Below are 13,854 nucleotides of genomic sequence, written 5' to 3' on the forward strand. Positions count from 1 at the left end.
GCAGGTCAGGAAGCAACAGTTAGAACTGGACATGGAACAACAGACTGGTTTCAAATAGGAAAAGGAGTACATCAAGGCTGTATATTGTCACCCTGCTTATTTAACTTATATGCAGAGTACATCATGAGAAACGCTGGACTGGAAGAAACACAAGCTGAAATCAAGATTGCCGGGAGAAATATCAACAAGCTCAAATATGCAGATGATACCACCCTTATGGCAGAAAGTGAAGAGGAACTAAAAAGCCTCTTGATGAAAGTGAAAGTGGAGAGTGAAAAAGTTGGCTTAAAGCTCAACATTCAGAAAACGAAGATCGTGGCATCTGGTCCCATCACTTCATGGGAAATAGATGGGGAAACAGTGGAAACAGTGTTAGGCTTTATTTTTCGGGGCTCCAAAATCACTGCAGATGGTGACTGCAGCCATGAAATTAAAAGATGCTTACTCCTTGGAAGGAAAGTTATGACCAACCTAGATAGCATATTCAAAAGCAGAGACATTACTTTGCCAACAACGGTTCATCCAGTCAAGGCTATGGTTTTTCCTGTGGTCATGTATGGATGTGAGAGTTGGACTGTGAAGATGGCTGAGTGCCGAAGAATTGATGCTTTTGAACTGTGGTGTTGGAGAAGACTCTTGAGAGTCCCTTGGACTGCAAGGAGATCCAAGCAGTCCATTCTGAAGGAGATCAGCCCTGGGATTTCTTTGGAGGGAATGATGCTAAAGCTGAAACTCCAGTACTTTGGCCACCTCATGCAAAGAGTTGACTCATTGGAAAAGACTCTGATGCTGGGAGGGATTGGGGGCAGGAGGAGAAGGGGACAACAGAGGATGAGATGGCTGGATGGCATCACTGACTCGATGGACGAGGGTCTGGGTGATCTCTGGGAGTTGGTGATGGACAGGGAGGCCTGGTGTGTTGTGATTCATGGGGTTGCAAAGAGTCGGACACAACTGAGCGACTGATCTGATCTGAACTAAAAAAAAAATTTTAATATGTCTTTGTTCAATATGCTTTTGTGAAATGTATTTCTTATATAAAACAGAAGGTTTTCCTTGTGCTGTGTGTGACTCATGGCCAAAAGATTGCTAGAAGCCTTGTTCCTAACACGTAGAGGCTTCTTCTAAAAAATTATTTTCTATACCAGCAAGAAAAGCTTGCCAACTTAAATTATGAGAGAAGGTAAAGCCTTTTATGGGACTTCCCTGGTGGCTAAGATGGTAAAGAATCTGCCTGCAATGCGGGAGACCCAGGCTCGATCCCTGGGTCGGGAAGACTCCCTGGAGAAAGGAATGGCAATCCACTCCAGTATTCTTGCCTGGAGAATCCCGGTGGACAGAGGAGCCTAGTGGGCTATAGTCCATGGGGTCACAAAGAGTTGGACATGACCGAGCAACTAACACATTAACACTTTTAGTTAATTATTTTTGAATAATTTATTCTTGAGCTTCTTCTGAATTGTTGAGTGTCACAGAGTATTTTGGAAAGCCTCTAATTAAGAAGTTTTAAAATATACAAAATGATGAGCACTTATAGAGTTATCATTGAAGGCAACTGTTTTTTAACACCTAAGGCACCCCATTCCAGTACTCTTGCCTGGAAAATCCCATGGACGGAGGAGCCTGGAAGGCTGCAGTCCATGGGATCGATGAGGGTCGGACACGACTGAACGACTTCACTTACGCTGTTCACTTTCCTGCATTGGAGAAGGAAATGGCAACCCGCTCCAGTGTTCTTGCCTGGAGAATCCCAGGGACAGGGGAGCCTGGTGGGCTGCCGTCTATGGGGTCGCACAGAGTTGGACATGACTGAAGTGACTTGGCAGCAGCAGCAATCCTGAAACCAAGCAAAAGGCTTATGCAGAAAGCCAAACTGCCCATGGAAGTTTGCAGTAAAGTAAGGAATTACTGCAGTTACACGGCATCAGGCAAGGAGATGGGAACAGCCTCAGATCCACTCCATCCTGGGCTGTGAGACTGGGGATTTTAAAAGGGGAAAAACAAAGAGGCTGGAATTAATCATCATCTTGTGACATTTCTGTGACATTTTAAAAACTGATGTATAGTTGATCTATAGTATTGTGTTAGTTTCAGGTGTACAGCAAAATGACTCAGTTACCTACATATATCAGGTTATTTTCCACTATAGGTTATTATGAGATACTGAATACAGACCCAGTGCTACATGGCAAATGCTTGTTACTTATCTATTTCATGTGTAATAGTTTATATCTCTTAATCCCATTCTCCTAATTTATCCCTCTCCCATCTTTCCCCCTTTGGTAACCATATGTTTGTTTCCTATGTCTGAATGTGCTTCTATTTTGTATTTGTGTTATTTTTTATATTCTACATATAAGTGATATCTTATAATATGTATCTCTGTCTGTCTGACTTACTTCATTTAGTATATTCTCTAAATCCATCCACATGCTGAAAATGGCAGTGTTTCATTAATTTTTATGGCTGAGTAATATTCCTGTGTGTGTGTGTGTGTGTGTGTGTGTGTGTGAGACATCTTCTTAAACCAATCATCTGTTTTTTTTTCATCGATCATCTATTGATGGGCACTTGGGTTGTTTGTCTTGGCTAGTGTAAACAGTGCTGCGATGAACATTGGTGTGCATGTATCTTTTTGAATTAAAGTTTTCATCATTTCTGGAAATATGCCCAGGAGTGGATTGCTGGATCATATGGTAACTCTATTTTTAGTTTTTAAAGGAACCCTCCATACTACTTTCCTTAGTGGTTACAGCAATTTTCTGTGAGCTTTCTTTCTTTCTGTCTTTCCTTTCTTTTAAGAAAAGTAAGCCTTTATTTCCTTGTTTCACAAATAAAGCTGGTTCAGTTGGTTGCTTTCTGTGACATTTCTTACTAGTATTTTTGGAAGTCAGGATATCTCTGATTTATGATTCTCTGGCCAAGTGGTCTGTGACTTGGGGGGCCCATTAGGTTATCTTGTTCTGCAGAACCAACCCGAGTTTGTATGTTAAGATGATATCTATAAGAGCAATTTTAGCACATTAACGATGTTATTGACAATTGCCATTCTTGTCATCGGGCTTCCCTGGTGGCTCAGATGGTAAGAAATCTGCCTTCAACATGTGAGACCTGGGTTCGATCCCTGGGTTGGGAAGACCCCCTGAAGAAGAGAATGGCTGCCCACTCCAGTATTCTTGCCTGGAGAATTCCATGGACTGAGAAGCGTGGCAGACTAAAGTCCATGGGTCACCAAGAGTCAGACATGACTGAGCAACTAACACTTTCATTCTTGTCATCTGACACTGATGAGTGTTCAGTTAGCAGAGGATTGAGGTCAGAGGGGACAAGAAAGGGAATAAAGTTTTGGAGACAGATTAGTCATAGACTCATTAAGGGAACTCACTTTTAGAGGGGCTAGGTTTCAATCCTACTAGGAATTTGGCAACTTGGTATGGGTTTATTTATTATGTTTTCCTTTAAACCAAAAGCATGCATGTTGATTAGCTCAAATGTGTTCTCATCCTCATATAGTGTAGAAAACAAATGCAAGAAGAGAAGTGTGTGGAAACCTGTTGGTGGTGCAGTGGTTAAGACTCCGTGCTTCCACTGCAGGGGGTGAGGGTTCCATCCCCGGTTAAGGAACTAAGATCCCACATGAGGCGTGATGCAGGAAAAAAAATAAATAAATAAAAAAGAAGAGAAAGTGTGGTGTGGTGTGTAAGGAGGGTCAGGTGCAACTTGTATTTGGCTTCACTGCTGACTGGAGTGCAGCTTATGAGAAATTAACTCATCTCTTTATGGGTGGCACATGATCCCCTTTAAAGAATCTCAGAAATTCTTAGAGAAAGACCCTGTAAAGCCAGGGCTTTCTACAGTCACATAGATTGAGTATTCAAGGTGATAGAATGTGGGAGAACACACAGATACACAGGTTAACCCAGCAGGATGAAAAAGTGATCTTGAAATTGGCATGAACATTGGTTGGACATCAGGGAGATGTCCCAACCTTTCTCGTGCTGGGACTATGGGGAAAACATTGATTAAGACACAGCAGGTCTCTATGGAGAGACTAGGTTTGGTGAGTGAGAGAATCAAAGAGCTAGAAGGAGAGAAGGGTGTTTCAATTATTCTTACTTCATAATATATCACTTGAAAACTTTAGAGGCTTAACACAATAATCTCTCTTTTTTTTTTTACAACTGGATTCTGTTAGGTGGTTCGTATGTGGGTCTCTGATGCTGTTGCTATGGCTGGGGCTGGAGTTATCATAAAGGCTTCTTCAGTCCCATGTCTGGTGACTGATGTTGGCGGTCAGTTGAGACCTGAGGCTGTTGGCATCTCTGTGTGGCCTGGGCTTCCTCACAGCATGGTGACTGGCTTCAACCAGCAAGCACCTCAAGAAGACCACGGAGAAGTTGTTTATGGTCTGGTCTCAAAAGATACAGAGTATCATTTCTGCCACAGTTAGACTCTCTCCGATTTAAGGGGAAGGAACATCACCCCAAACTCTGGATGGGAGCAGGGCCAATATCACGTTGCAAAAGAGCATTTCGGGAGATCTGTTTGCCGCCATCTTGGAAAATGCAATCTGACGCGACAGGGAAGAACAAAGGGCAGAATATAGGTGTTTAAGATGTTAGAAACCTGGGCATTCAAAAGGACCACAAGGACCACTCCTGTCGGCTGTTGAGGTAGAATGGCAGCAAAGGTCATCACAGTTGAGGAAGATATGGGACAACTAGTCAGGGGAGTTTCGTGGCCGTTTAAAAGGACACTGACATCCTTGGGAAAACAGGGGACTTGAGAGAGGTGTGCCAAAGGCAGAAAGGTCAGATGCTATGGTAAAGGCTTTCTTGAGTTTTTGCCTTTTGTTCCCAGGTGGTGAAAAAAAGTAATCTCTGGTGGGGAGAACTTCTCTTTTATTTGAAAAAAGATATTTGCTGTAGGCTGGTAGCTTGTGCAAATATAGCTAACATTTTTTCATGCTCATACATTCATTTGTTCATTCCAAATGTATACTTACTGCATACCTGCTCTGTGGTCAGGTCCTGTTTGAGATTCTGATGCAGTAGCTAACAAAGCAGAAGATATCTGCCTTTGGGGGCCTTATATTCTAGTGGGAGAGAGAGACATAAAAAAAGATTTTTTAAAAATAATACATATTATGTCATGTGTGTGTGCATGTTAAATCTCTTCAGTCGTGTCCGACTCTGTGCGAACCTATGGGCTATAACCTGCCATGCTTCTCTGTCCATGGGATTCTCCAAGTGAGAATATTGGAGTGGGTAGCCATGCCCTCCTCCGAGGGATTTTCCCGACCCAGGGATCAAACCCGTGTCTCTTAGGTCTCCTGCACAGGCAGGCAGATTCTTTACCACTAGCGCCACCTGGGAAGCCCACATATTATGTCATATAGTGGTAAATGCTAAGGAAAGAGAAGTCTCAATTCTATGTATGTGTATTAGCTCATAGCACAGGAACTAGGAGCATGGATCAGGGAGCTAGCCTGCTAGAGCTTGAATCCCAGTTTGGCAACTTACTAGCTATGTGATTTTTGGCAGTTTATTTAGCCTCTCTGAGCCTCAGTTTCCTTATCTGTAAAACATAGATAACAATAGTTCCTACATTAAATGTTGCCGTCAGAATTACATACAGGTTAAGAACTTGAGAAGAAGATGGCAGGGGAGGAGCAAGTCACCAACATCAGGGTTCCTACTGGAGCTCTGGGGCCATGCTTAGACTGGGTGGTCAGGGTGGCCATGCTGGGTTCATGGATCTTGGAAGCAAGGATCTCATCAGGGGTGCCTCAGGGTGCCGTAGGGCGGTGTCTGGGATGGCAGTGAGCAGATGGAATTTCATCAGAGTTCAGCATTTAATCCTGGGTCCTGCCTACCACAGGGCTTCCGCAGTAGCTCAGCAGTTACCCCTGTAGCTCAGCAGTAAAGAATTAGCTTGCAATGCAGGAGACACAGGAGACATGGGTTCAATCCCTGGGTTGGAAGATCCCCTGGAGGAGAGCATGGCAACCCATTTCAGTATTCTTGCCTGGAGAATCCCATGGACAGAGGAGTCTGGTGGGCTACAGTCCATAGTGTCGCAAAGAGTCGGACACGACTGAGGCAATTTAGCACAGCACTCCAGCCTGCCTCATATCACAGGGCTATATTGTTTTTTACAGTGAAGCGGGAACAGGAAAGGACCCTGAAACTTGGTCACATGCAGAGGGTAGATGGAAGAGGAGGGTTGGTGAATAATCCATCCATTCTGGGGGAAAAAACAGAGCTTCCATGTCAAATTGAGAGATGTTTTCTCAGAAGGAAGCCACATCACCTGGTGGAAAGGTGGGAATGCGTAAACCAGATGGGCGTAGGTACTAATTGAAGGTTTACCTCGTACAGTTATTGGGTCAGGTACTTAGCCCTCTGAGACTTACTTCTTTCTCATGGAAATTGCGGCTAATGATACCTACCTTGCATCGAGCTTATGAAAATATATAACATATCAAGAAGCCAACACAGTGCTGGGCGTGTAGATGTGTGCTTAGTGGACAGCATCTTTGGTGGGTCGGCAGGTCATCTGTGCACATAGCATGATTTCTAGTCCACTCCTCATCTAGTATTTATTTTCTTTAATATACTTTTTGATGTGGGTGATTTTTAAAGTCTCTATTGAATTTGTTACAATATAGTTTCTGTTGTTTGTGTTCTGGTTTTTCGGCCATGAGGCATGCGGTATTTTAGCTCCCAGCCAGGGTTTGAATCCTGCCCCCTACATTGGAAGATGAAGTCTTAACCACTGGACCACCAGGGAAGTCCTTTATCCAGTGTGTAAGAAAGAGCATTTCCTCTGTACCAGCCATAATGAAATGATATCAGAATTCATTATCCCTTGAAAGAAAAATGGCACATCCATCCGATCTCAGTAGGATATTCGCTGTGAGTGGGATTTTCTCAAAGGACACTGGGAAGCCCGGGATTTCACAGACCCTGCTATAAAAAGATTCCTAGGGAATCCCGTGGTGGTCCAGTGGTTAGGACTCTGTGCTTTCACTGATGAAGGCACAGGCTGGATCTTTGGTCGGGGAGCTAAGACCCAGAAGCTGTGGGGCACAACCAAAAAAAAAGATTTCTAGCCAGCTACTGCCACACCTAAAGGGTCCCTCGGTATCCTTGCTGTGACCTTTCTCAAAACTTGGACAGGCTGCCCTAACAAGGGTCTCAGCACAGCGCCAGCACCCTGTGAGATGATCCTGCCTCCCGAGAGAGTCTTCAGTTTAAGAACTGTCCCAGGGCTTCCCTGGTGGCTCAGTGGTGAAAGATCTACCTGTAGTGAAAGAGACGGGTTTGATCCCTGATCCAGGATGATCCCACATGCCCCGGAGCAGCTAAGCCCGTGCACCACAACTGTTGAACCTGTGCTCTAGAGCCCAGGAACCACAGCTACTGAGCCCACGTGTCACAGCTGCGGAAGCCTGTGAGCCTGGAGCCCGTACTCTGCAGTGGGAGAGGCCACTGCACTTAGAAGCCCGTGCACAGCAACTAGAGAGTGGTCCCCGCCTGCTGCAACTAAGAGAGAGCCCATGTGTAGAAATGAAGATCCCGTGCAGCCAAAAATAAATAAAATTGTTTTAAAAATAATTAACAAACAAACAAACAACAACAACATAGACAGGTATTCTTGCTGTGACCTTTCTCAAAACTTGGACAGAAAATATACAGTGTTGTAACCCAGCAGAGCAAGTTTGGGGTCATGAACAAGCTTGTAGAAATCTTTTGGGATTTCTGGTTCTGGTATGATGGATTGAGCCAACATAGAAAATACAGAAACACAAGATAAAACCTTCTAAGAAAAAAAAGCTGAGGGCATTCCCTGATGGTCCAGTGGTTAGGACTCTGCCCAGGGGCTGGGTTTGATCCCTGGTTGGGGAGCTAAAATCTCATAAGCCAAAAACAAAAAAATAAATAGGAGAGCTTAGGAGAAAAAAAAAGAAAGAAAGAAAGAAAGCTTAAATACATAGCCGAGCTCAGGAGGAAGACAGATTTCCAGGTGTGGATGAAAGAGACCTTAAAACCAGCCCTAAGAATGAAGGGCTGTAGCTGCAGTGGCCGAAGGGCATATGGCATGGGATGCTGGCTCCAGAAATTGTGACGGTAAACTAGAGACTCTTTCCAACCTGAGTCTGTCCTTTCATGAAAAAGAATTGGAGGTGGCTCTTTGGGAGCACAGATGGGGAGAAGTTTCCAAAATGAGGTGGTATTTAAGCTGGCCCCATTCATTCAGTAACCCATTCATCAAATAATTCTTGAAAGTGAAAGTCAAGTCGCTCAGTCGTGTTCGACTCCTTGCGACCCCATGGACTGTAGGTTTACCAGGCTTCTCGGTCCATGGGATTTTCCAGGCAAGGGTACTGGAGTGGGTTGCTATTTCCTTCTCCAGGGGATCTTACCAACCCAGGAATTGAACCCGGGTTTCCTGCTTTGCAGGCAGATGCTTTACCCTCTGAGCCAATTGTGCCAGAACACAACACAACACGTGAGTGGTCAGTTGTGTCTGACTCTTTGCAATACCATGGATTGTAGCCCGCCAGGATCCTCTTGTCCATGGGATTTTCCAGGCAAGAATACTGGAGTGGGTTGCCGTTTCCTTCTCCAGGGGATCTTTCTGACCCTGGGATGGAACTCAAGTCTCCATTGTCTCCTGCGTTGACATGTGGATTCTTTACCACTGGTGATACCTGGGAAGCCCATTGTTGTTCTAGGTACTACCTCCTACTGCTGGGAATACGGACGATCCAGGCACCCTCCCCACAGAATTTACAGTTGGTACAGGCAGACATTGGAGGAGGCAATGGCACCCCACTCCAGTACTCTTGCCTGGAAAATCCCATGGACGGAGGAGCCTGGTAGGCTGCAGTCCATGGGGTCGCTAAGAGTCGGAAATGATTGAGCGACTTCCCTTTCACTTTTCATTTTCATGCATTGGAGAAGGAAATGGCAACCCACTCCAGTGTTCTTGCCTGGAGAATCCCAGGGACGGGGGAGCCTGATGGGCTGCCATCTACGGGGTCGCACAGAGTCGAACACGACTGAAGTGACTTAGCAGTAGCAGCAGCAGAGGCAGACATTAAGTCAGCAATTATAACACAGAAGCTCTGTGTACATCTTTTAAAAACAAGTTTTACTGAGATATAATTTACATATCATAAAGTTTACCCTTTCAGAGTGGTTTTATTCATAGCATTGTGCTTCCACCATTCTAGTTCCAGAATGTTAGATTACCCCCAAAAGAAACCTGTACCCATTAGCAATCACGTCACATTTTCCATCACCCCAGCTCTTGGCCACAAGTAATCTATTTTCTCTCTCTAGGGATTTGCCTGTTCTAGACATTTCATTTAAAAGGAATGATACAGGACTTTTCTAGTGGTCCAGTGGTTAAAAATCTGCCTGCCAATGCAAGGGACATAGTTTCAGTCCCTGACCCAGGAAGGTTCCACGTGCCACAGGGCAACTAAGCGTGTGTGCCACAACAAAGACCCAGTGAAGCCAATGAATAAATGCATAATTAAAATGTTAAAAATACATAAAAGGAATGATACAAAAACAAGCTTCAAGAATATATTGCACAACACAGGGACTATAGCCAATATTTAATAATAATTTTAAGTGGATCACTCACTATATTGCACACCTGTAACATATAATACTGTATTAGCAACTATGTGTACGTTCATGCTCAGTCGCTAAGCCGTGTCTGACTCTGTGACCCCAGAGACTGTAGCCTGCCAGGCTCCTCTGTCCATGGGATTTTCCAAGCAAGAATCCTGGAGTGGATTGCCATTTCCTCCTCCAGGGGATCTTCCTGACCCAGAGATTGAATCCGCATCTCCTGTGTCTCCTGCGTTGCAGGCAGATTCTTTACCACTGTGCCACCTGGGAAGCCCATTAGCAACTATAATTTAAAATAAATAAAAGGAGTGATACAATACTAGGCTGTTATGTCTGGGTCTTTCACTTTGCATAATGTTTTCAAAGTTCATCCATATTGTAGCATATAGCAGTGTTTCATTCCTTTTTATGATTGAATACCAATACACTATTGTATGCATATGCTACATTTTGTTTATTCACTTATCAGTTGATGGGCTTTTTTGGCTATTATGAATAATGCTGCTATGAACACTCATGGACAAGCTTTTGTGTGGACTTGTTTTCAGTTCTCTTGGGAATATACTCAGGAGTGGAGTTCTGGGGTCATATAGTAACTAGTAACTATGTTTAACATTTTGAGAAATTGCCAAACTGTTTTCTGAGAGTCTACACCCAGCAATGTATTGATGTGGTTTCCATCTGTGTATAGTGTGGGTTTTTTTTTTTTTTGGCTGCATTATGTGGCTTGCAGGATCTTAGTTCCTCAACCAAGAATGGAACCTGGGCACTGGCAGTGGAAGCACAGAGTCCTAAGCACTGGACTGCCATGGAATTCCCTGAATACAAGTTTTAAAGCTTACATGTTTGGACTGGCGCAAAGTGACCTCCTGGAGTTGTGCCCATCAAGCACAGAAGGTCAGTTACCACTCGGCACTATAGAAAGGTTGATGACAAGACAGAGGAGCTTCTTCCGAACAGAGACAAGGGCTCTTCCTGGTGAGCCTCCAACAGTGACAGCCTCATCCAACTTCTTCCCACAGTAGCTTCCTGTCTGCCCAGCCACCCCTTTCTGCTTCTGGGAACAGTGCTTTCTTGTGTTTTTGGGAGAACTGGTTTTCATACACTCTCTTGTAGGGTTACTGGGGGCTAAGGTCTCCAGCACTCTTTCTTTCTAGCTACAGGGCTCGTGAGTGATCTGAGTCTGGTCGAGCTGTCTGAATTCTTCATCAGGATTTTATCTTACTTTATGTATTTATTTAGTCTGCACTGAGTCTTCGTTGCAGTGTGTGGGCTTCTCCATTTGCACCGAGCAGGCTTAGTTGCCCCGCCACATGTGGGATATTTTAGTTCCTTAACCAGGGATCGAACCTGTGTCCCCTGCATTGGAAGATTAATTCTTAACCAGAGAAGTCCCTCATCAGAATTTTCAAAGTTGAATTTAAGGGAGGAAAGGCAGTCCTTTCCTGGTAGAGGGGAAAAAAAAGGTGCAAATGGAGAAATAATGGGACCATTTTTTCTTCTATAGGCAGAAAACTGGCTTGAGAAAACAAAATTGACACATAGAGATGAAAGTGGACAGAGAGAGTCTTGATGGGGTTTGAATCCCCAGCCTGATGAGCTGGGTTTGTGTCACCAGAGTCCCAGTTAAGACAATAGAAGTGGGAAAGTCTTCCAGGAGAAAAAAAAAAAATCTAAGTAGTGCCTCAGTTAAGAGTATGAAAGCTCCAAGGTGAAGGTAGTAGAATGTGTATGAGGAATTCAAAGAAGTTTCTTCAATTGTCTGGCAAAAAACCACTATTAACAGGGAAAAGGGGCAAGCCAAAGTATTGGAAACAATATCTTCAATACACATATTGACAAAGATTTGTATCCAAAAAGTATAAAGACCTTCTATAAACCAGTAAGAAAAAGACAACTTGTTTTTTAAAGAGTGAACAAGGCTTAAATAAGCACTTCAAAAAAGAGAAAAATCTAGGTAATCAATAAGCATATGAAAGGTGCTCAGATTCATTGCTCTTCAGGGACAGGCAATTTAAAAACCACCACGATCCCTCTAGAGAACCACATTTTCTAAAACTTAAAGCACGGAACTTGCTGAGGGTTGCTGAGGATGTGGAGTACCCAGAACTCTCATTCTTTGCTAATAGTTTAAATTGGTACAACCACTTTGGAAAACTGCCTAACAGTGTGGTGGCCCTGGTAAAGCTGTTATGAACATTCTGTAAATGTCTTTTGGTGGCTATATGGAGTCATGTCTATGGAGAATATATCCAGGAATGGAATTAGAGTCATACAGTATTAGTAAATACTGCCTAGGTCAATTCAGTCAGTCTCCCTTCAAGAGAATCTGCTGCAAAGAGGCTAGATGGCCAGTAGCCTCCAGCTGACACCCCTTTGGTTTTTGTTTTGCTTTTTTTTTTAAGTCTTAAAAAATTATTATTATTATTTTGGTTGTGCTAGGTCTTTGTTGCTGCACGTGGGCTTTCTCTAGTTTTGGAGAGTGAGGGCTCTTCTTTGCTTTCGAGCACAGGTTTCTCACTGTGGTGGCTTCTTTTGTTGTGGAGCATGGGCTCTTGGTGCATGGGCTTCAGTAGTGTCAGCACAGGGGCTCAGTAGTGGCGGCTTTCAGGTTCTAGAGCACAGGCTCAGGGGTTGTGGCACATGGGGCTTTGTTGCTCTGTGGCCTGTGGAATCTTCCCCGACAAGGGATTAAACCTGTGTCCCCTGCATTGGCACACAGATTCTTATCCACTGTAGCATCAGGGAAGTCCTCAAGCAATGCTTTACTGGGGCCCTTGCTACAGCAGTGGGGAGTGAGAACAAGCAACAGGTTCCCTTGCTCCACACCTCTGGATCCATCACAGCATTCATGGTGAGCCCGTGCTCTCCTCAGGCTGCTCCCAGTGCCTGGCAGGACCACTAGAACTGGGTCACTCCTGCCTTGGTCCCTGTCAGCCTGGCTAAGACTGCAGAACTTTCACAGTGGTCAGACCTGCCCTGTGATCTGGAGGCTCTCCATACCTGCTCTTCTTCCCTGTCCCTTTTATTCTTCAGAGACATCACCTCCTGTAAATATCTCTTAGACATCTGATTTCATCTTGGCATAACTTCTTTGGAGGACATGAATTAACCTAGGCAATATTTACTAATACTGTCTGACTCTAATTCCACTCATGGATGTATTCTCAATAGACAAGACACCATACAGCCACCAAAAGACATTTACAAAATGTTTGTAGCAGCTTTACTTATTATAGCTAAAAACTGGCCAAATGTCCACCAACAGTGGACAGACTGGATAAATAAAATTGTGGTTAATCGTATAATAGATTACTACACAGCTGTGTACAATAACATGAATAAACCTCTCAGACATAATGATGAGTCAAAGAAGCCAGATAGTCAATAGATCTCATTAAGTGAGTAGAGGAATCCTGAAGGAGGAGGGCTACCAGGAGAATGAGTGCATTCAGTTATATGAAAACGACCAGACAGTTAGAGCGGTGATCTTTTTGAGGACTGTGGTAGGCAGACTTTAAGATGATCCCAGTGATCTGTCTGCCGGTATTCACGCCTTTGTCTAATGCCCTCCCATTCAGCATAGACTGGACCTAGGGACTTCTTTTTCCCCCCAGTTTTATTGAGATATAATTGACATGTAACATTGTGCTAAGTTTAAGATATACAACATGATTTGATACATGCTGTGAAAGTGCTGCACTCAATATGCCAGCAAATTTGGAAAACTCAGCAGTGGCCACAGGACTGGAAAAGGTCAGTTTTCATTCCAATCCCAAAGAAAGGCAATGCCAAAAAATGTTAAAACTACCGCACAATTGCACTCATCTCACACGCTAGTAAAGTAATGCTCAAAATTCTCCAAGCCAGGCTTCAGCAATATGTGAACTGTGAACTTCCTGATGTTCAAGCTGGTTTTCAAAAAGGCAGAGGAACCAGAGATCAGATTGCCAACATCCGCTGGATCATGGAAAAAGCAAGAGAGTTCCAGAAAAACATCTATTTCTGCTTTATTGACTATGCCAAAGCCTTTGACTTGTGGATCACAATAAACTGTGGAAAATTCTTCAAGAGATGGGAATACCAGACCACCTGATCTGCCTCTTGAGAAATTTGTATGCGGGTCAGGAAGCAACAGTTAGAACTGGACATGGAACAACAGACTGGTTTCAAATAGGAAAAGGAGTACGTCAAAGCTGTATCT

Source organism: Bison bison, unplaced genomic scaffold, assembly GCF_000754665.1.
Source record: "Bison bison bison isolate TAMUID 2011002044 unplaced genomic scaffold, Bison_UMD1.0 scf7180017864072, whole genome shotgun sequence".
Classification (NCBI taxonomy): domain Eukaryota; kingdom Metazoa; phylum Chordata; class Mammalia; order Artiodactyla; family Bovidae; genus Bison; species Bison bison.